General features: G+C 41.5%; 1 protein-coding gene across 3 annotated transcripts in view; it reads left to right on the top strand.

Moving 5' to 3' along the window:
* The window catches only part of fhit (fragile histidine triad diadenosine triphosphatase), a 372,469-nt gene that overhangs the window by 172,389 nt on the left and 176,025 nt on the right, over positions 1 to 24,055 (top strand). The gene's annotated exons all lie outside the window — the stretch shown is intronic.

The raw sequence follows: 24,055 nt of genomic DNA, 5'->3' as shown, positions 1-24,055 counted from the left end.
AACAGTAAAATGTAAAACTCCTTACAGTGACTGAGCGGAATGTAAACAGTTAACAGAGCCTACGCACTGCTCTTTATATAAAATATAACTCTGTTTCCAGCTGCACACTTTTCATCAGACAATGGATGTCATGTTGTAACGTCACGTTAAATGCCTGTGAAATAGGTCCTATGCCAGTGATGTGTGATCATGTCGTGTATATTGAAGGGTCCCAGTTAATTATGTCTAAAGCAAAAGCTAACTACACATCCCAATCCTAATTTAGGTCACTTAATGTGCTCACAAGGTGGTTTCAAAGGTAAACTATGCAGGGTGTTCCAAAAAAACAATGTATAGACACATAGAAAAACTATCCGTACAATGTCCGTATTCCTAAGCACAAGTGGAATGCAGTGCCAAAGGATAAGGCTGTCTGACCGCAATGTAAAACACCAAAAATGTTCAAAACATAGCGAACACTTAAACACATATATATTGTTTAGGTGGGATGTATTTTAGCCGACTAAAATACCTCTTGCTGCTGGTTCAGTTTACAGCAGAACAATGCTCTGCTTCCTGCCGGCACTACACGCTCCTTCTCCACACGGGGAGAGCTGACGGTCATCTACTGCAGGTAATACACTGACTGAGTACCTCATACAACCCCACATCAAAAGACCACAACTATCACTTTAATGCCTGCAGCCACAGCTAGTGCCTGCACAGCTGGCAATTTATCAAGACATGAAAAATGAATCACTGTTACTGTAACAATGTTTTCTATCAGTGTGACATTCTCTGTTGACATCCCAAAACTGTTCACAGATACAAGATTGACATGTGACCATTTTCTCATCCGTCTCCTCTATTGTATAAGTCTGATAAGGTTTATGCACAAAAACCACCTGGGAAAGGCTGATGGTGGTCAAGTCTCAGAAAAGACGTGTTGTGCTTCGAGTCAGTGCTGACTTTTCAGTTTTTTTACCAAAACCACCTTCTTTCTCAAGCCTTAACCAAGCGTTTAGCCTAAACCTAATAACATTTGGGAAATGGGAAGTAGGATTTGAATCCTGCTCTCCGGTTTCAAAACCTTCCTCGTGCCAGTGAATTTAACCCAGACAGCGATTACATTTCCTCCAAAGCAAATCTGGCAAAGCAAATTAGTGATATGGAAATGTATTTGGTCGTGGACATGGCGGTGTTATGTTACCTCTGCCAACAGCTCATCTGTGTGAATCAGCTCAGCAGTTTTGTGAAAGAAAGATGACCACATTGTGTGTGGTAACTATTTGTAGCGAGATAGTAACCACTCATGCAGACAACAGTGACACTGGTTTGCTGTTGACTTTTTTTGTTGATCTAACAAATAATGTCTATAAAAGATTAAAGCAATATGTTAACTAATAGTACAGTATGATTATGATTCAATACATGCTGTCTGGGCCAGCCCTGCCTGCAGGTGCCCTTGTTTAACTGCCTGTCCAGAGTTGTTGGAGGCAGACGGCCATGCTCTGTGGCTTCCCATCATCAACTAGACAGTGAGTGAGCTGTCCGTGCAGCATCTTTGTCAACTGTCACCAGCAGGGAGATCCGTCCGAGCAGAAAGACCTGGGGTTATTGAGCCCTTTTGATAGTGTCAGTGCACCGACAGCTTGTAATCTGTCTCCCCGGCTCCAGCCCTCTCACCCAGTATTACTCCTATGCCTGCCGGACTAGTAGTTAGTCACACCAGCGAGCCAGCCCCCTCTCTCCATTGTGTTGACTCAGTCAGCAAAGAGAAGTCTTTATTTTTTGCTGTTTGGGGTTAACTTTGTAGAGTCAATGTTATCTGCCAATGGAAGTTGGAGCAACGGTGGTGGACAACATTACTTTTCTTGTTTTGTCTTGGGGCCACTGCTGGTACTGTCATCTTGTAGGAGGGCCACTGCAGCATTCAACTACTACAAGGAAGCGCAATATTTCAGAAAATGTAGTTTTTATCTCGATTTTTAGCATAATAATGCAAAAATGCAAACAGTATATGATTAGTTTTTAACACAAACACAGACCAGTCGAGCAGTGGCTCCTCCCCACATAACACTCAAGATGTCTTATGTTTTGTTTTGACAGGGAGCCCCCAGCAGAGGAAATTACATATTGTGCATTTCAGTCTTATCTAAGGTTAGTCTTGTTTTCTGTCGAAGTGAACATTTCCTTTCCATGTATCAGGGACTTCAAGCAGTGATGGTAGAGGGACAGCTACAACGTTGGCCAAACATTATAACGAGTTGCCGTAGTAATGGAAAACATATGTCACAAAGCAACATTTAACTCTTACAATGGCTCCTGAGTACAGGAAACCAGGCGTTCTCCTGTAGTAGACTGTTGTGCTACAACGTCAGGAAGTGTCACGATAGAATCACACCTGTGCAGTGTGGAGCTTTTTTCTCTTGAACGCCGTAGCCATCCCTTCAACCGCCACTGCTTAAAGTCCATATTAAGAAGCTTGTAGGAATTCAATGATTGCTCCGACTGTTAGTCAAACTCTCAGGTGTTGCCAGGGAAACTGAGTTATTGCTTGTGAAAAACTATATATGTCGATCACAAAACAAATGAAATTAAAAAATTGTCTTGATATTTTTTTTCTTTGGTCAGTTCTGGCCCGCATGTCCAGTTCTAAATGAACGCGCTCTCGCCTGTATCTAAAAAGAGTGACATTGGCTGAAATTACGAAATAAATTAAATTAAAAAATATGACAACGCTAAATGTAGTCCGTCAGTGCACCATCCACTGAACACCACAGGGCGGTGCTTGTAACACAAGCTGCAAGAAGTAGCTTACACTCAGGACTGTTGTAAATAATAAAGTGGGTAACCTAAGTGTCTGCCTGGTAACTGTCCTCAGTAATAGATAATTTATATAAAGGTACTGCAAAGTAAACCTGTTTTAAAAAGGTGGGTAAACTGATTGTACTGTATGTGTGTTTACTCCCCCTACAGCCTGCTACGCTGGCCCTCTGAGCTGACTGTACCCAGCACTCCTCCTACATCCTGTTTGCTATTCAACTCACAGAGCTGCCAACTCTGATGCACTGAGCGTGAGACTCATGCAAATGAGCCTCTTCACACGCTCTCACACCTCCTATCTCTCACTCTGTCAAATAATACAAAATGAATTAAAACAAATAAATATATCATAACCAGTGCGTACACAAGTACATTACAAGGTTACTGCCATTAAAAAGTAACTTTTCACGTTTATGTGTTATCTGCTGAGAAAAGTCACGTGTTAGAGAACTTTAGAGTTACCAAAAATTACGGTAAAACCCCTTTGTGACTCGTTGTGCACGTTGGTTATATTGAGCAGGCGGCCTGTAGCCGACTGTACATGAACCTTTGAATGTGTTAACTCTACCGTCATTCTGTAGCCTTCTTTACGTCCCACAGTTGGGAACTCTGCAGCCTAATAATAGGAATGACAGACACAGTATAAGATTTACAGCTCTTAATTCAGCTAACAATCTGACTGTGAACGGGGCAGAGGCATACAGTATTAGGCACAGCTGTTTCAATGAAAACAATACAACAAGGGCTCTTATAGCTGAGTATATGATATTCAAACATGCAACTAATGAACCCGTAAACTATGAGTGCTGATATAGAAACCATAAAAGCACAAATACGATGAAAGTGAACACATTCTACATGTATATAAGACAAACTATATAAGTGCATTTAGGCTTTTCAAACACACAGACTCACCCAGCCAATGTTCTGATCTCTAGTTTACTTTAGTCCAAAGTAGTAATTGTAAGGCAGGAGAAGGTTTTTCAAAACGTGTGTCCGACGTCGCTTCCTCTCGGGGGTAAGGACAAGACTTCCGAGGCTGAAAAGCCTCTCCAGGGGCACACTGGATGGCAGCATTTTTTTTTCCAGTAACAGATTACCTTTATGAAAAACCAACTAACTGAATAATGGATTACATGAATTGCAGAAATAACGCGTTACATTCCTCATTACAACAAAAAGTAATTTGAGTACTCAAACAGATTACTTTGAAACAAGTTACCCCCAACACTCATCATAATAGAGGCTAAAATATATATTTATAATTTTTAGATTTTTTTTACATGTTTACATATAATCTATACGTGATATAAAATCCCCCTGCTTCAGCACGCAGCATTTGATTTTGAGCGTATATATCCAATGCACTGTATGTCAGCTGATGCTGTATATACAGTACAGTCCATGCTTGTGCTTTATGACTTCAACATGGCCTCACAATTGACGAACAATGTGACAGGCAGTGAGTATACATTTACAGTGAGGCCAACTTATGGTTACCTATATTAGGACCCCTTTTCCAGCACATATGTTCTTCAAAGACAGTTCAGAAAGTTATGAGCAACTTTACTTTAATGACTGCGGTCAAGCGAGCCCTCACTTGCAAACACAGCTGGTTGATTTTGACTCACGTCTCCTGCAGCTTTTACCATGCATGGAGCAGCACAAAACCACAAAAGACAACATATACATATATACTGTATACACACACACACACACAAACACACACACAAACATACATTCACACACTGTTACAGTAGTTACAGTTGTGGTCAAAAGTTTCCATCCACTTGTAAAGGACATAGGTTCTGTTGATAGTTGATTGCAGTTCTATGAGTATCTCAATCACTTTCATTAACACTTAAAATTGACCATTAATCATGATGGAAAACAAATCAGTTTTTTGGACATTCTAGTTAAACTTGAGGGTGCTTCACTGGTGACAGCCTTGTTTAGAACAGAAAGCATCCACTCCACTTGAACAAAAGCCCCCTAAAAGCCATGGTCACTCATGAAATATATGTATGTGCTGGTCTGTAAAGCCAACAACGGAGCAGCTGTGTTTGCATTCAACATAATGCTAGAGCTAGCGGTTCGGCTCTTCCCAGAAAAACAATTGCGCACCTAGCTCTTAAGCCATTGCCGGGGATATTCAGATCGGGGGCAGTATTATTTAAATGAGCCTCCTCCATACTTAAGAAGGAGGACAAAATCTGAATGGCTAGCTGAATCCCATGTTGTCTGAACTAGGCGGCCCTCATAAAACTGACTGGGAGGTCTTATTTCAGTTTGTAGATTGGTAGCTTCTCCACACGCCCAGGTAGCAGGCAATATTCTCTGCCTGTTTTCTCTCAAGTCACCTGTTAAGTGTGCACAGTGTTACTTGTCTAAATTCAGCTACACATAAACAAAATCAAGCAAAGCCTGGAAAGCTACACATGCCAATAGTTTTGCATGCTTAGTAGGAGTTTATTTTAATTTTGGTGGCATGGTGGGACATAAAGTTCAAAGTTAATTGTGTAGGAGTATTCTGCAGTTTGCTGAGCTGTGGCTATTGAATGAGTTGAAGTCATAGCAACAAGAACAATGGAGCAACACAGTTGTCAAACAAGGTCCCTTTTTCAATATACAGAACAAAAAGTTAAAACACTAGTTCAACAGTTTTTGTTTTTCCTCTTTGCTATACAGTCAAGAGTTTCAAGAGTTTCTCACTTTCTGCTCACAGAGATATATTCTGTGCTGTCCTCGAAACAAAAGTTTTTATTATATATATTATAAAAAGTTTTGATTTATTTTATTTTGAAAGCTATTAAATGGGAAACAATCAGCCTCGTCTGTGTAGAAGTTTCTTGATAGCCAGTGCTACGTCATCACAGTAGTTGCAGAATCTTTGCAGCACAGTTGTACAAATGTTAATGTTATGTTAAGGTTGTCTGATTCACTATTGCCTACAATTGAATTTTGTTGTTACTTACTATTTATTGCCTTGATTTCAATGTTTAAACTTCAGTGTTTCTCTAAGGTTTTATTTGTATAATCCATTCCTAATTGATTGATTTAATTCATAAAACACTGTGAAGAGCCACTGTGTATTAACAGTAAATAAAACACCTTGTCACATTAGAATGAATGACAGGTATCAACAGGCTTGCATTAGGCATGGCCCAAATGTGCTCTCTTGCTCACTCAATCAAAATTAAGAAAACAAAAGTCAGCCAATGGATATAGAGGGGATTATACCAGTAGCATGTTTTTTACTAATGATTGGGTGGGCAGCCTACAGCCTGCCTCCACACCGCTCACTGCCGGCCGACTTAACTTGTTGTGTTCAGGCACGAGCACACAGAGCTCTGAAGCAGACCAGTCCGCTGCACAGCGTGTCGAGGGGGATGGCTCAGATAGCATGAAAACAGATCATGCGTCCGGATGCCTTTGCTTTGTTTGGTTTTGTTTTGGCACTACAACACCGCACACCCCATAATGCTCACACATTCACATTTACACTACTGATAATACTGATTTACACACTCCACATTTGTGGTTTTTCATTTTCAGTTATTTGCTTCATTATAATAAATTATTTAATTCCCATAATTCATCCATTGTGTCCATCCCGTATCTGTCATGGCTTAAGAGCCGGGTTATGACAGTGGACATAACTAAATGGGGCTGTATTTTGTTTTCTAGGTTGGGGGGGGGGGGATAAACCTTCCCTAAATCTACTGCTTTAGTCTGTTATTAATTTATAGCAATGTGTGGATGGCAGTTATATCTGTAGGAGAATCTGGGGATCTGGTGGCCTGGTCATAAACATTAACATTCTGATTAACTGCAGATGTAATGTAATGTGCATGGGTGAAATAATATATCTATAATGTGGCAAAATATGAATGACATTACCTGCAGTGACCCCAGCAGCATAAACGTCCTCGTTGCATACTTACACCTGAGACACAGAAGCTACACTTCATTGATTATTCAGATTTCTCAAGAGGCTGACAGGATCAATCAGGATCTAATGTTGGTCTGCACACAGTCCAGGTTCATACAGATAAATAGTATGGAGCAGAGCAGCCATCCTCCCAATAAATCCATCAAAGCTGTCTAAAAAATATTTAGGCTATTCTAGAAGCTAAAATTTTGATTGTGCTTCCCTGGAGAGTTTCCCCTGTCCTGTCAAGTTTATAATTACAGCTCTAAGTTTTGCTGCTTAAATGTGCCACAATATGTTATATATTATTAAATGTGACAGTACTGCGCACAAGGAAACATTTAAAGCACTGAGAGCCTCTCTGATCATTAAAGTATATCGTTGAACAAAGTTGCGCCTGGTGACACGCTGTGAACACCTTTTTGAGACAGAGCGGTCACTGTTATTGGAACTACACAACCACATCTCTGCAAACATCAACAGTGCAGTGTGTTACTTCCATAGGTGGCACATACAGTAAATGTTTCAAACCCTGGCCTGCCTCAGTCTTTAATGTTTGAGAGCAGGTGATATCATTGCACACACATATATCATGGTGTTTGTGTGGCATTGTGTAGTTTTATTATTCAAAAAGGCCCTTGGTACTGCCCAATACTGACACCACAACACCTCGACACACACAAACACACACAAACAAATTAAATGTGAGAAAACAAACCAACAAAAATGTAAAACAGTTTTTCAAAGTCTCTGTTTGTTCAACTGTTTGTGCATCCCACAACTTGAAATGACTTGAAAAAGAGGAAATGATTTATTCATCCTGCATCTCCTGCGCACATGTATGTGGACGACTTGCAGTAAAGGTCAGAAAGTACTGTATAAAGATAGGTCAAGCAGTCCAGTGTGCAGTGACTCTTTAAAATGACGTTTCTCTGTAAATAAAGTGACATAAAGCCGCTTCTCTAACATTTAGACCAGCACTGCCCCCACTTTGGTGAAGTTCAAGCTTCAAAATACTTGTACTGCTCTTGTTCATAAGACTGCCTCTATGGTATTAATTAAAAAGACTACATCAGCGTGTAATTAGGGTTTTTATGGATGGAGTTGAGGGTCATAACGTGGATCACCAGAGGGCTCCAAACTTTCTTTTAATGTCCCTGCTGAAGTTTAACGACTTGCCACCTGTACTCCTGTCTGAGCTCTTTTCTGGTCATAAAAGTCATCGTCACTTTCTAACCTCTGACACACAGTCTGACTCATCAAGGATATATTCATGAAGATTTAATACAGGCATTGCTTAAATGCAATACATACCGAGCCCTGTATGAGTTTTTAGGTTTGACACTTCTTTTGACCACTTTTTTGAGTATTCAGCTTTCGTTCTATGAAGCTCACCTTTTGTTCCTCATCCTGTTTGCATCCTTGTGTGTTCTTGCATTTGGGTCCTTACAGCCACCTCCCAATTATGACATCCTCACTCCAATTGTTGTAGCATAGATGGTTCAGTGATGAGTGAGTACTCAATTTTCTGTATGTTTTCATCCAACTAAATGATAAGTATCCGTATTCCCACTTGGAATTAGCGGGGCTTAAACCATAAGCAGGCGGGGATAACCACAAAAAGTTCTTAATTTAACTTGACTTGATATGGTTTAGTACAGCAGCCCTGCAGAACTGTTTTGAGTGCATGGATTTGCAAAAGTTCAGAGATCATGCCACTGATGATAACAACATCAACTTTGAGGAATATACATTTTCAGTGTCATCAAATATCAGCAAATGTGTTGATGGGGTGGTGATCACAAAGACATGTAGAGGACCGAACACAGGACTATACGAAAAAAGTCAGTTCTTTCATTAACATTGTGACACTTTAATCGAAAGGCTGTCTGTGCACAGAGACACACAGAGACACACAGAGACCCAATGACCTCTGACAGTAAGGAGGAAGGATGTGAAGAAAGACAAGGAACAGATCTGAGAAATCCAGCTTCATCCCACCAACTTTGGAATAATAACGACTTTTGTTTGGCCGCGCCGAGTCAAACTGACAGACCGATTTGCTTTTCTATCATCAGTTGTACTGCGCCAAGTTGAGCCGAGGCGATGGACCTGCTCCAAGCGGGCCGCAGTTTAAGTGGAAAAGGGGTAATAGTTGGAAGGTTGAAGGCCCCAAGATGTCATTTGATTACCAGACCAAAGTTTCACACCAGTAGGGGGTGGAAGTTCCTCAACGTCACTTGATTATCATTTTAAGACATTTCTTCATCAACCGTAACAAGCACCCATCTCCCCTAAAATCGATTCTCAACTCATGTCTGTGCAGGAAACCTGAGAGAAAGAGGTTTTTAAAGTCAGTGTGTTCAGCTCTCAGTACGTCTGTAGCTTCTAACTGAATCTCTTTAGTGTCTCTCGTCTCGTTTGTTCTTTCAGACATCTGCTGTGTTTTACTGTTGCAGGAGTCATGTTTAGTCACTGCTGCTGAAAACAGGTTTCCTGTAATGCTGCTTCATAATAAAATATTTTAAATGACTCAATAATGGGGGGCTTTTATTGTGGAAAAGTTATAGTAAATGAAATGTGTTTGTAACTGGACTAGCGGAGCCACTTTGTAAGCGGTGATTCTTCTGTAGTACTGCAGGGATCAGGACAAGCGCCTCATTGGTTTAAGACTCACCTTAAAACAATGCAAATCCCTGCTGCGCAAAGTCAAACCAAGTAGAGGCAGGCCGGCAGATGTAATACAAAATGTCATTGGGCTTTAAATTGTGGGGATAACCAACACTGTTCTTTGAGTGTGTTTTGCCCTGCTCCTCTCCTTTCCTCACCTGAAGTGCCTGGAATGATCACAACTATCTAACTGGCAAAAACAAGCACTTTGTGTGGATGTACTTTGCTGGTGTACAATTGCACACATTTCAGCAGCTGCTCACGTTCATACAGACAATTCATGTGAGAGCAAAAACATTAACTTGGATCCAGTCAGAACCAGTTGACAGTCTATACATTTGAACTGTTGGCATGAGTAAGCGCTCTGATTTACCAGTCAAAGCTCAAAGTTTTTAGTCCTCTGAAGAAAACCAGTTCAAATGTTGTGATATGTGAAGGAGGCAGAGGCTGAGTGTGGACATGTTGTCTGTAACCCTGACACACAGCGTCTCTATAGACACTGCTGTTTACTCTGTTCCAGTAAAAGGTGTGATTTTTCCTCTGTGTAATATCATTTATATCTCTGTCCAAATAGTTTTTTGTGTTTCACTTTCTGAAAAAGCAGATGAAGATGACTCCTATCAGAGGGCCACAGGATTTTCACAATACAAACTGTATGCTAATTTCTCAGTCTCAGCGCTGTGTAATACATACTAATCCCTCTTCATTATGAGAGCAGAGCAGTTTGGGCACTCGCCTGTTAACAGGATTTGAAAATGGCAAGTGTGGATTTCAAAGTCATCCTGGTTTATCAGCATCAGTAAAAGCATATATTTTATAACCACTGTCAATAATTTATTTCTTTGTGTGTAAACGGGCAACTGCCTATTAATCATACCCTTTTTTTCTGGTGCAACTTTTTTAGACTGGAAGTCCATAATGAAGTAACTTTTTTATTGATTTTTTTTTTTTCTATTTATCTTTCTTCTCGATTTTGTCATTTCCTTTCAAGTGGCAGAGTAAAGAGGAGTCTTTGATATCCACCCAGAAAAACATGAGCATCTGGGAGATGCTGAGAAACAAAACACCATTTGAATTATTTGCCTTTGAAGCTCCATTCATGAGCACTTTTCGTGTATCAGCCAGCGTGACTCGGGCTGCATCTCCAAACTTTGTTGTTGGGAGAACAAAGTCTCCGTGCTTTTGGCTCTGTACACGTCTATGTCCCTCTGTGTGTGAGTGTGTGAGTGTGTGAGTGTATTTGTGTCTGTGCACGTGTACACTTGTCAGCCTGTACCGGTGATAGGTCTACGTGACCCACCGACACATATGGGTTATCTTGTTTGTTTGAATAGCAACCAGAATCCCCCACTGCCCCCCTCCCAGCAGTGAAATGGAACAATGCCTCTATTGGAAAAAAAAGCTGATCAGAAAAATTTGAGATTTGTGATTCTAAATTAAAGGGCAACATGTGTTCATTCAACTATCATTTAGCAAATAATGGTGCAGGGGGGAGACAGGAAAGAAAGACGGTTCAAAGCAGGAGCTGATCGGGTGGCAGGGCCTTCCAAATGATCTGTCATCAACAGCAATCTTTTGTTTGTGAAAAGACTGACTAAATGTAATAGAATTATAAATGAAAGCTGCTGCTGTCTCTCTCCTCGGTCAGCAGTGCTCCTGCCTGCTAACAAACCAGTTTGAGCGCCGCTCAGCTCAGGAGGGTCCGGTTAACAGGTTGCTACCTCACCAATGTGCTTATTTAATACCAGTCGTTTAAAACAACTTGTGTAAAAGTTCTGTTTGTTGTCAGATTTTTGGTCCTTTACTCGTGCGCTGTAAATGTCCTTCACTCTTCTTTGAAACAATTGGTGTCTATTTTTATTTTAGTTTCATGACAGTGCTGCTGTCTGCGGGCGTACAGGTCAGAATGCTATTGTTTGTCATGTAGACTGAGAACTTCTTTGTCTGTAAAGGTTACTGTATGTACACTGGCTGTAGTGGGGCAGTAATTCCACCGTTTAGTACTGGATCAGTATTGGAGAATTTGCATCATTAAGAATGATTTCATAACTTTTGAACCATAAGTTTTCTCACTGAAGCTGACAGCTGCTCTGTTCCAACAAGATGAGATCGGAGCTCTTACAGAAGTTTCATCATCCAGCCGGGAATTCTGCTGTCTTTTCAGGGTCTTTATACAATAAGTCCATAATCATATATCCGATATTGAGTGTCTCCTGTGAACATCATCTTTTTCAATGATGAACACCCGTTAGCGCTGTTGCCAGCAACTGTGGTGTTCGAATCAGGTCTCCCATGTGATCATAGCTCTAACAGAAGCTGAATAATCCAGCCTGGGAGTCTATTGGAGGTCTTTGTACAGTAAATCCGTAATGATAGATCCAACATACAGTGTCATCTGTCAGTATTTCATCCACTTCCATTAAAAAAATTTCGGTAGCCAGATGCTAAAGGCACATATTGTCTTCCCATAGTGCTTTGGGAGAGGTCAGAGGGCTGTTTTGGTCCTCTCCACCAATGAGAGACTGATACGACCATACATGCCTGTTTGCGTATGCCAGTACGTCATCAGACGACTACTGTATCTATCAAATCACTTGTGGGTCCTAAAGACAGTCAGGTAATGTATACGATGTTTCAAATGAGTAACAGTGAAGCCACAGGTGGTGTAAGTCTGTGGGAGGGAAACCATCTATAAGTGTTTCCCCTGATTGTCAAGAACTGGGAGAACAATTTTCAAAAAGCCAAACCTCTCGTAGATTATAGTGAAATTCAATTTCTGCTTTGTTTTTTTTTTCTTTGTCTTAATGGTCATTTAATTATTAAGACATTCATGTGACATCTCTGAACCATGCATGTTCTGATAGCCCTGGTTGTCCTGAAAAAAATGATGTATATAACTTGATTGTGCTTTATCGTGGTTGATGTTATACCAGCATTCTTACACAAGAAGACCAGACGACCAAAAGTAAGCAAAACCAGCTCAGGGCTCAGACATGCCGAAAAAACCCTGAAGTTATTTACCTTTCATTATCCGGTACAGTTTTATAGTCTATAAAGATTTAGTACAACTGTATTTTTGGTGTCCCCTTCAGGCATTTTTTATGTTCATAACAGTGAAGTGAAAAATCTACCTACAGTATGCCTGACTGCTGCTCACATTTACCATGTGTCTTCATGTGACTGTCATGTACCACAGACAAAGGAAGACATCTTTAAAGTGGAAGCAGGGGAATGCTAGCCTAACTTAAATCAGGGGAAGAGGAAAAACATCTTCACTCCAAAGCTGTCTGATTTACACATTCATCTGTTTGACTGTTTCCAAAATGTCTTGACTGTTTCTTTCTACTGTTTTCCATGTTGTTTTGCAGTCTAGTGATATTGCTGTGATTACAGTCGTCACAGACACACAGGGCATGTGTTGTTCTCTCTGCAACCCAAGTCAGTCCTCACAGATGTCAACATCTATGACTGTCACAAATGTAAATCCTACACGAACAAGGCGTTTCTTTTATTTTGTTGACTGCATAATCCATGCGCTACCCCGACATGCTCTGCCAGTGTCTCGGCCTCCTCCCCTCCATCAGCGCACAACAGGAAACACATTTGTACATCTGTCATGAGTAATGGAACTCATGGATCTGCAATTTGAATTTGGCCTGATGAGTGTTGTGTTTTTTCATTAGGCTTTGTTTGAACAAGCAAGCTCTTGGAAAATTAAGTGAAATAAATGAAAGACAGAGTCTTTCCTAGTGACAGTGCAAGACTGCACAGTTAAATGACTGAAATGGTTGTCATTAATAAGCAGTGTGCTGAAACAAGCAGGGTAATTACTTCTTCCCATAATAACAGCAGTCCAAGAATAATGGCCACCGCACAATTTTCCTAATAATACATGCATGTTTAGAATAGAACAACACAGAATGCCTTTATTGTCATTGTACAGTATACAACCAAATATCAGTGCAACTCCTCAGTGGTCATACAAACAAAAACACCAGTACACAGCGGACTGACAGAGAACTCAAACACACAAAGTATAAAACCAAGTCAGTAGGTAAAAGTATCAAGTATAAAAAGTGTAAGATCAGTAATACATATGTACTGCACTCTTCTTGATTAAGAAAACAATTCAGCAGCATAATATTGCACTTAATCAGTTATATCAAATGAATGAATGGAAATTTATTTCAGACGCGTCAAAACAAAACGAATAGTTAAATTAGTTCAACAAATAATCATAATAAAATGAAAAGCATGTTACAAAGTATTTTCCATTAAGAAGCACTGACACGCCTGACAAGGAGCAGGAAGAAGTTACACTTATTCAACCTGCCTCTTCTCCAAAACTCACTAATTAATCATAATCAGTTTACTTCCATTCCTGAACCTGTGAACCTTCGTTTGCTTAAATGTAATGATAATTTATTACTGTCATCCACCTTTTTAATCTGCTCATTTCAGATGTGAGCAACAAATAACACAAACTTTAATAATGTTCATGTTTTACATATGTCATTAATGTAGAGTATGAAGAGAACTGGCCCCAGCACTGACCCCTGGGGGACTCCACAAGCGGTGTCCAAACATGACCACATCCTCACTCATCTTCACAAACAGCCTGTTATCTAGAGAGCTTCTCAGCCAGTTCAAAACAACCCCTCTGATACCACAGCGCTCCACTTTATTAATTAATCTGTCATGATTGATTGTATCGAATGCTAACAGTTACATTCTTCTGTTTTTTCATGTATATTTCTACTGTTGAACATTCTAATAAGTTTCCTACTGCAGCTGTCGTTCTCTCTACCGCCTTGAAATTAGAGTTTTTGTCCACGTACACAGCCACACCTCCTCCAGTCTGGTTCTCCCTGTTTATGTAATTCAGTTCAGAACCATCTAATTCAAAGTCCACCCAGTTCACCTGATATTCCAATTACGTTGAATGGTTGTGTGACTTGATGTAAATATTCCTTAATGTTGTGGAAGTTTGCATTCAGGCTTCTACTGTAAAAATTAATAATTGATAGTTTCTTAAGTGTCTTGTTGAACTGTTCATCTTAATAATAGCAGCAGTCGTCGCTGATGTTAAAGAAGAAGTTATTTCCCATGTCAACATTGTATTCCATTGTATCCAGTTTACCATAGAGCTTATCATAATCAGCAATCTGCTGTGTTATATTTATATTATCTCCAGTTGTAGATGAGTGATTTCCTTCAGTGTGTCATGTTTGTGCATTTAATCACTTGTGTTTCCAGTGACCTGACAGTCCATTCTGATCCTCACTGAAATGTGTCCAGCTCCTCGATGTCTTTGATTAGCAGCACTGTCGCCTCCTCCGGTGTTCCCTTTAGTTTAATGAATATGTTGCAGTTGGTGGTCCATGTGGATAGTATTTTCTTCTGTTTCTTCATGAATCTTGCTTTCCCGGCAATATCAGCATTACGTTTGGTTCGATGCTCATTCATGTAGATGTCTGTTCCCCTCAGCTTCCTTCCTTGCTTTAGCGGGGCATTTTTGTGTTTTCTGTTAACAAACCTCATTATTATGGCTGGTTTGTTGCTGTTGTTTCTCCGGGGCAGAGGATGACATGCGTCCATGGTGTTACAGTCCATGTCGATGCCCTTGGACTGCAGAAAGGCTGCCATCTGTTGTTCCACAGAGTCAGAAACGTCCTCACCGGGCTCCACATCGTGGTCAGTGGTCACTGCCTGTGCATATGGCCAAGGTTTTATTTACAGCCCGGTGACATAACATCATTCATCCTAGTTTACTGATCTAGATCGGCCACTCTGCTCTCTAGGGAGGTGAGTCTCTTGTCCTTTTTTGGTGTTTTGTAGCCTCAGAGCCTTCACCTCCACGACCAGGTCCAGGATGGGTTTCTGCTGCAGCCTGACAGCGGACACTCCAACAGAAAGTCAAGCGACCTCTCTATGTCGTCGACTACTTCTGTCACCGGTTGCTTCTTCTGTGGCATGACTCTCAGATATGTATGCTAACGTCAGCTAGCCTGATGTTCAGGGAATGACACCACTTTCAAAAGTACAGGAACGGACACACACACACGGTGCTTCTGCCAAAAATGAAAGTGACTGACGTGACTCAGCCGTCAACCCCGCGGTTGCACCAGATATATAATAAAATGAAATATATAACATTGCACAGGGGAGTATTGCACATAGCCAGGTTTTGGCAGAGTTTAGTTCTTTGATGGCATGTGGGTAAGAACTGTTCTGAAGTCTGGAGGTTGGGTCCTAGTAGACCTGTAGTGCTTTCCAGGGGGGAGCAGAGTGAAGAGGTGGTGTCCTGGGTGAGATGAGTCTTTGATTATGTTAGTGACTCGGTGGAGACATGGAGTTCTGTCAATGTACTCAAGTGAAGGTAACTGTGTGCTGATGATTGGTTGTGCTGTTTTAATGACTCTGAAGTGCTTCCTGTCAGCTGCAGTACAGCTAGCATAGCACAGCAGGATGCCATAGGTGAATCTGCTCTCTACAGAGCAGCCCTGTGGAGCTCCAGTGCTGAGCGTCATGGACGGGGAGTGATGGGTGCACAACCTGACAGTCTGTGACCGATTTGTCAGAAAGTTGTTAATTAATCTGCATGTGTGCTGACTGACAGCCAGGTTGAGCAGTCTGGTCATCATTCTGCTGGGGATTATTGTGTTGAATGCAGAGCTGAAGTCCACAAACAACATCCTCACGTATGTCCTCAGGTGCAACTGTAGACCTGTTGGCTCTATAGGTAAACTGATGCTGGTTCAGAGTGGGTGGAAGAGGTTTCTTTCAAAAGTCATCTACTTAAAAATGTTTCAGATAATGCTGACACTGCGGTGGTATCCCACATACCGCATATGACTTTTACCAGATATAATGCAGATTGTTATGGCTGTATATGTGTTCCCTGTGCTCTTTCTCCCCTCCTGTCTGTCCTTTCCAGCTCTACCCAGGTGTGCCCCAGCTCGATTGGGTGATAAGGTGCACCTGGCCTGGTAGAGGTGCTTAAAAGCTCCTGTGCCAGCATCTGACAACAGTGGCTTCAGGAGTGGGGACTGCTGGTGTTTATACCGCTCAGCCAGGGATGTTGTACTGTTGTTGTATTTTAACTTAGTATCTTTTTGTTAGTCATTTGTTTTCATTTGTCTTTATACAGATAGGTCCCATGGATTTGGTTATTTTTAAAGGAGTCGTTTTCTGGTTAACTTGGGTGGAGTATTGTCAGGTGGGATAAGCTGGGGTGTAACAAGATACCGACTGTTACTCCTACAATAAACATTCACATGCCAAATTTCAATTTAGGTTTCAGTTTGGGTTTTCCTTCAAAAACCGATGTAGATCAGTTTAGATCAGTGATGTGGGCAGTGACGGTGTTTGCAGTGTATTTTATTATTTTTCCTCAGCTTATTTTCACAGTTTAATGTTAACTTTTGACAGTAATCTGTATTTACAGAGCCCGCAGTTTGTATTAAAAAGACATGATTACATGTAATAAATAAATAAAAACTCTTGACATTGAGACACAAGTATTTGAATGAATATTGTCTCAAAATTGATGCCTTGTTCAATTGCACGCACTCTGCTACTCTTGTTGATGTACTTGTAATATGCTAAAATTAGTGAAAGATACCCAACACCACAGGCTTTGGTTATAGACAGTTATTTCTTGAGACGAGACAAGCAGTTATTATCTGTGTACAGCTGATTTCTGGTTATCCCTCCATAACCGAGCCAGATGTTGGTGCTCAGAATAGTGTGATGTGACTGCAGTGTTTGTTTCAGTGAGTGCCACCCATCTGCTGCTGCATGTCCTGGTGGTTGTGTTTGGGCTGTGCAGCCATTACGCAGGGTCAGCAGCTGGTAGAGCGTCTCGTGCTGGCAGCCTCTCGTGTTCTCCCTGACCCTGTGTCACCTACTCACCCTGGATGCATGTAGATGAGCTGGGCGACACAGCGGTGTGAGGTTATAGTGTCACTGTCATTAGAAAGGAGGTCAGAGCGCTCTAATGACTTCCATGCTAAAAAGCCTGCTTCCTGTCAGTAGCGCCACAGGTCATCAGCTACATCATCATCATCATGGGACTGAGTATTTACTCTGGCCAGACAATGTCAGGGCAGCATGGATCTCTGGGTAACAGTAAAGGTCACACCTCAATTTTAACTCTAATTACACTGGAATTAAACGAGAAGGGGATGTTAACCACAGGTGACCTGGACAGCAGAGGGAATTAAACTTTCCTCTGGAAACTGATATTGTGTAAAAATACAAAACACATGAAAAGAGTCTTTGTGAAACCACTTGAAATGTTGAAATGACTCCACCCGTGTTTAGTTTATGCTTCCTAAGAACAAACTGTGTCTGAATATGTGACTGCTTGTTCACCAAAGTAGTTTTCAGGTTTTTGAGGGTTTTTCTCACTTTTAGGTAGTGAATGGTTTCCTGTCCTTTCATTTCTTCACATTAACATTATTTTAAAGGTCCACAATTCCTGCATTATTTTCTCATACTTTACCAAGATGTTTCCAGGAAATAATAATGCAATTTGGCACTAATTATATAGAAACATTGTTCCATATGGACACTTCAAGGTTATTAATTTCAATATAGATGTATATATTGTGTAACATAAACAGTCATTAAGTCAATGGACAAATTAAATGAACTTGCACAGGAAAATATTTTATTGAACATACAAGGAGAATAAAGTTTAGCACTTCCACAGAGTCAGGTATACAGGAGACAAATTATGAATCACGCTCCAACCTAGATAGCCTTAGTAGCATTATACAGCTGCTTCCACAGGCTGAGTAATGCTTAGTTCTCATGGCAGGTAAAATGACTTTGACATGTATAATCAATTGAGTGTCCCTGAAATGACCCCATGACCTTTTCTTACATCATTCTCAGGACGCTCTGAGAATGAGCACTACAGCCAGTAAGGCTGCAAAGATTTTACTCCCATTTTCCCAAGTTGAACGAAAAGATTGAAGACTTTTTTGAGCACAAAGAAAATGTCCTTTGTTTACAAATGTGTTAGTGAGGAATTCTCCTTTGCCAAGATAATCCTTCCACCAGACAGGAGTTGCATATCAAGAAGCCGATTAAACAATTTTTTTGACTTCAACATTTGAAAAATGGAGCAAATACAAAAGTATTACATTTGTATTTTTGTTGAATGTATGATGGGATGTAACAAACATTGCAGCCTCTGGGGCCTTACTTAAGAATAGTGTACCTGCAAGTCTTTTCTGTCTCTTCCACCGTCAGTCTTTTAGTTTACTTTGCTGTTCATGGCAGAATAATAACGTTTTGTCGATGGAGTACTGTATTCTGGGGCTCATTAGTGAGGGAACAGCTTTATTTACTGACAGTGTAGGCAAGCAGTAACAAAACACTTCCAGGAGGATGATGGCTCCACTTCAGCTGTGATGAACACCCCCCCTTTTCCCCATCAAACCTCTCCCAGCTACCACAAAACTCGTCATAACATGGCCCCGGGGCCCCGCGTCAGATCAATTCCAGTTCCCAGCCTGGCTATTTTCCTTTTTCTCAGTTATTTCTCTCTGTCTGTCTGTCTGTCTGTCTCTCTCTCTCTCTCTCTCTCTCTCTCTCTCTCTGTGCGTGTGTGTGGGGGTGCGCCTTCACCTGTGTCTCTCTGTATCTGCCCCCCTGTAGCAGTCTGAGGAGGATGATATGTCGTAATAACAGAAAAGCTGATTTATTTTTTCGCTGTCTGTCCCGACCAAGCACGGAGTAAATCTCAACATTCAGTTGTTTATTTTAAAATGTTTAATAGTGTGTGTGGAGGTGAGGTTGTGTTAGTGGAGCTGGCACAAGCTGCTATTGATCAGAGGTAATGAGGACAATGATGAGGGACAAGGCAGCCTGCACAAACACTATGTATGTGCATTGTGCAAGCAAGTATTTGTGTGCACGCATACAGACATCAGAATTAAAATCAAAAAATGGCTTGAAATATTTCACTTTGGGTTATGGTTTGGAATCTAATATGAAATATATGAAAGTTTCACTTTTTGAATTCATTTACTGAAAAAAATCAACTTTTCCATGATATTCTAATTTTTTGAGATGCACCTGCGCACACACACACACACACACACACGCTAATGTGTTACATTGTGTCTCTAAACGGGTCCGCTCGGCACACACACCCTCCAAAAAAACCCCAAACTATTGGCAGAAGTCCGGGCCGTGAGAACCGGCAGTCTACCTCTCGTATGGATAATCAGCGTGATAATCCAACGGATTTGATCTGGAAAATCCCTTGTTGTGATAGACTCATGTGTTTTCATAATGTAGCCTATCATAAAGTGGATACAATCACCACAACTCTGTCCGGAGCTTCGCTACTTTTATTTCCGTATCCTTAGTAACAGTAACCCAGGTACAAGGATCCCCCCCTCCCCGCTTGACTTGAAATTATGCCCCCCCCCCCCCCCCCCTTGTCCAGATGCGTTCCGCGGTCCATGGCGATTTTCATACATTCAATAAAACACACACACGCCTCCTTTGATGTGAACTGGCACAGAGCATGAGGCTGAGTTGATAACCAGCTTCGTAGTACCGTGTTAACTCGGACCGGGGCTTGAGGTTTTGAGCTGGACTCCTTCGCAGTACAGGCCGGCTGGCTGACGGTGTCACCGGTCTCATTATCACTGGCTGTTTGTGTTGTTTGTCAAAACATGGATGAATGAAACCTATCAACTTTGTATCGGCCGCGTCTTGTTGCCTATTTCTATCGAGGAAAAGTTATTTCAGGATATCCTATGTTTTATCGCCCAGCCCGAAAGTGACACAGCCCGTTCATTCATGAGAAATCATCCAGCAACACTCTCAATCAAACAAGGTGGGCAATGAGAAATCTGCGGACAGTAGTTCGCTCATTTTAAAAACACAGACGGGTGTGTTTGGAGCTGACGAGACTGAGGACCGAAAAAAGAGAGTGAGACGTATACTGTAGCTGCCGTCGTTACGTTTGTCTCATTGAAAAACTATAGCCTACTGTATTACAGTGGCGAGCGGTGACCCTTTACTGTGGTCATGCTGACGTGTCAATACCATGCGCAAACATATGATCAGTGATTGTACAATGAGTGAGGATCAAGTCAGTGACATTGAAACCAGTCAAACTGCTGATAGTCCTCCTCCAGGAGGCCCTCGGCAGCATTGGACTGTTTTACTGATCCCTCCAAAGCCATATGTTGCAAGTCCAAAATCAGCAGATGTAGGGATTCAAAACATTATAATAATAATAATCTCTACATACTCATCTGCTATATGATGCTCAGCATTTCTGCTCACCATGCTCATTGACCCCAGATGGCCAGCTGTTTTCAGAACAGTGTTGATGTACACACATTGAACATTAGTTTGTAGGATGGAGCACTGATGTCCTGTAGCTCCACCTGCAAGAGACACACAAACACACCAGTTGCAGCTCAGTCTTCTACTTCAGCCTAACTGATGACCACGTGAAATACTGGTCAGGCAAGCTTCAGTGCCGGCCCAATCTGGGCACTGCAGCAGCTCAGTTGTGCCGTCTGAGCGTGTTTTTAGCATGGATGGAAATGTTGTTGGTCAACAGCATGCAAGACCCCAGCTATGTGGAACAACTGGTCTCCATTAAAATAAATGAGGATTTGAAAAACAGCAAAGGACTATATGATCAAGAGATGAAGAGTAATCCCCCCACCCCCCACCCCCCACCCAACACACACACACACACACAGAAATGTCGCAGGTTCTGCAGGAAGATGAATGGGGAGAGTAATTGACTGAGACAATACAAATAATTTGTGTCTGTAGAAGAACATCAAGACTGATTGCTACTGGGGGTTCCCCTGTGAACCAGCTCATGGTTTTTGGAGGTGAAGATAGTTTGTAAAGCAACGAGGCAGAGTTAAATGTTGGAGTCAAATAGAGTGACGGAGATGAGAGTGCAAAGACGGCAGTAGAAGTAGAGAGCGCCTCGATGAATGGTGATGAAGGGTGGGGGCTGGCCTATAGAGGGCAGGCTGTTCTAGCTAAATTGCTCTCTCCCCTCTTTGTCTCTAGTTGATTAACCCTGTCATACATTATGCATCCTGCACTGGAAGTGAAAATTACTTTTGGAATGGGGAGATGTGTAAAAACACAGAGCTGAGCTCCTCCACTCAGATTGGTCTCCTGCAGGAACATCCGTTCTCAAGTAATCCTTTTTACCCCTGAAATTGTACTGAATTATTTGACACGTCAGCTTTCAGGGTTGCAATGCATGCATTATGTGTCTCGATGAATAATATTACACTTCTATTCTTATATTTCAATATAATTTCTGTGAATAAGGGATTGTGACAATAGTCCCCATACGACATTCACAGATATAGGATTTTATAAAACTGGATACTGTGGATAAAGCTGAGGTGTTAAGGTAATGAGTGCATTTGCAATACAATTTTAAGAAACTTGGGATTTTGTAAGATATGTGAGTTATATATGATTTCTGAATATATCAACACAATGATTTTTATCTCATCTCTGCAGCATGTTGCTGTGCAGGTTCATGCAGGGCTCCTCTCCTTGAGCTAAGAGTTGTTAAGTATCGAGTGCCTGAAATGTTGGGTTTCCAACATTTTCGAGTTTTGAGTTGGTTTTTTGTATCATGTTGGATAGCTAAGTGGAACTGTAAATTGTATCTGAATGCTTTAATTATATTAAAACAAGTGAGCTCATATGAAGCAGAAATGTTCACATACTTCAATGACTACAAGTTGATACGTTTTAATAAACACCCTTCAGCCACAAAACACGGATCATCCCATTAATGTTGATGCCGCTTGAAATGCACCACCCACCCAAACACTGTTGCAGACCAACCCCCACTGTAATGGCACTCCCCAAAGTGCAGTGGACAATGCACCAAGCCACACCATAAAAAAAAACTGCTGAGGAATGGCCAGCGAAATGTGACCTGGCTTCAATAAATTCCCCAGATCCCAACACAATCAAACACCCATGGGACATGTTGTCAAAAGGTCTGATCCATGGATGCCCCGGCTCCCAACCCACAGGACTCAAAGGATCCAGCACCAGCATCCTGGTGCCAGAACCCAGTGGACACCCCCAGAGGCCCTTGGTCCATCCATGGGTCAAGCCAAGTCAGATTCACAAAGGGGCCTCTGTGGATCACATTTTTTTCAGGCATTTAATATATTGTTTAGAGCTATATGCTATATTCCAAGACTGGTTTTGTAAAATATTCATATTTTATTAGCTGAGTAAAGTATCTGAACAGCATACGAATACACCTTGACAGTGTAACATGCAGCACAGTCAAAGTCTGCCTTCTCATTTCCATGAGGCTTCTGAAGACATGAGCCTGGTGTTGAATCTGATCCTTTATGTCCTCACCCACGGAGCACAAAAGCCTCTATCTATCTCCTATCAGTGTTCTTAATACAGCAGATAAATCCACCTCCTCTCTGTGATCTCTAATACCTCTCACCTGCTTCATCTGTAATCCTGCTCCACATGGAACTGTTTGTGTGTGTGTGTGTGTGTGTGTGTGTGTGCTGCGTATACACATGCATACTCACATAGGAGCCCTAGCGAGCATGCTCGCCACTTATGGTGTAGATACCGTCTTTAATACCTGCTAGGCGTCGTCATCTGCTCTCACATCTGATAGTTCCCAATAGGCCTATGGACAGCTCAGCCCTGAATTATTAATGACTCCTTCCCTTCACAACTGCTAATATATAAGCATGTCTGTTGAAATAACATGTGACAGCCAATGAGAGGCAAATGTCACCAACAAGAGTGGTTGGAGCCTTCAGATGGCTTCAGCTCAGTCTCAACTGTGTCATGTCTCTGAGGGTATGGAAAAATGGGAAAAGAGCAGGATGATTACCAAAACACACAATAGGTTACTTATTCTTATTCATTTTAATTAGTATACTATTTAGTCACGGTTCGTTCAGTGCAATTTGGGACTTTACTCATAATGGTTTTTCCACACTTTTACACCCCGATGAATTATCTCTGCTGTCTCCTAAAGTCCAACCTTCCCTCCTATGAAATAAAACTATGAGATCATGTGGGCATGTGACCTCGCAAATCCATCTCTCCAGGCTTAAAGCTATGCGCTTGTGGTCAAACAAACAGTGTCCTTTTAAGGAAGTATTACATTTAGCAGACGCTTTTGTCCAAAGCGACTTACAGTAATTCATACATTCATACACTGATGGCGGTGGCTGCCATGCAAGGTGCCGACCAGCACATCGGGAGCAGTTTGGGGTTCAATATCTTGCCCAAGGACACTTTGACATGCAGACCAGGGGAATCGAACCATTGACCTTCCGATAAGAAAGGCTGGCTCTACCCCTGAGCCACAGCCGTTGAGACTGGAGCTACAGGTATAGGTGCGGTTTAGGTGTGATAATCAGCAAAAGAAGCGACTGTTCCTATTAAAACAACAATGGCAGCTCCTCAGGAGGTTACCATGATGTAATTGCATCAGTTATATCAGAACTGGACAGTATATTTTATTGAAAGAAGAGCAAAGACCAACAATGGAGGCTTTTCTTGATGGAATATATGATTTCACTCTTCTCTCGACTAGCATCTGTAAGAATTAGTTTTACCAACTGGCTCTGT

Source organism: Pagrus pagrus (assembly GCF_965226575.1).
Source record: "Pagrus pagrus genome assembly, chromosome: 3".
Lineage (NCBI taxonomy): Eukaryota > Metazoa > Chordata > Actinopteri > Spariformes > Sparidae > Pagrus > Pagrus pagrus.
Note: the sequence above shows the minus strand (reverse complement) of the source record. Positions and strands in the feature narration are given on the sequence as shown.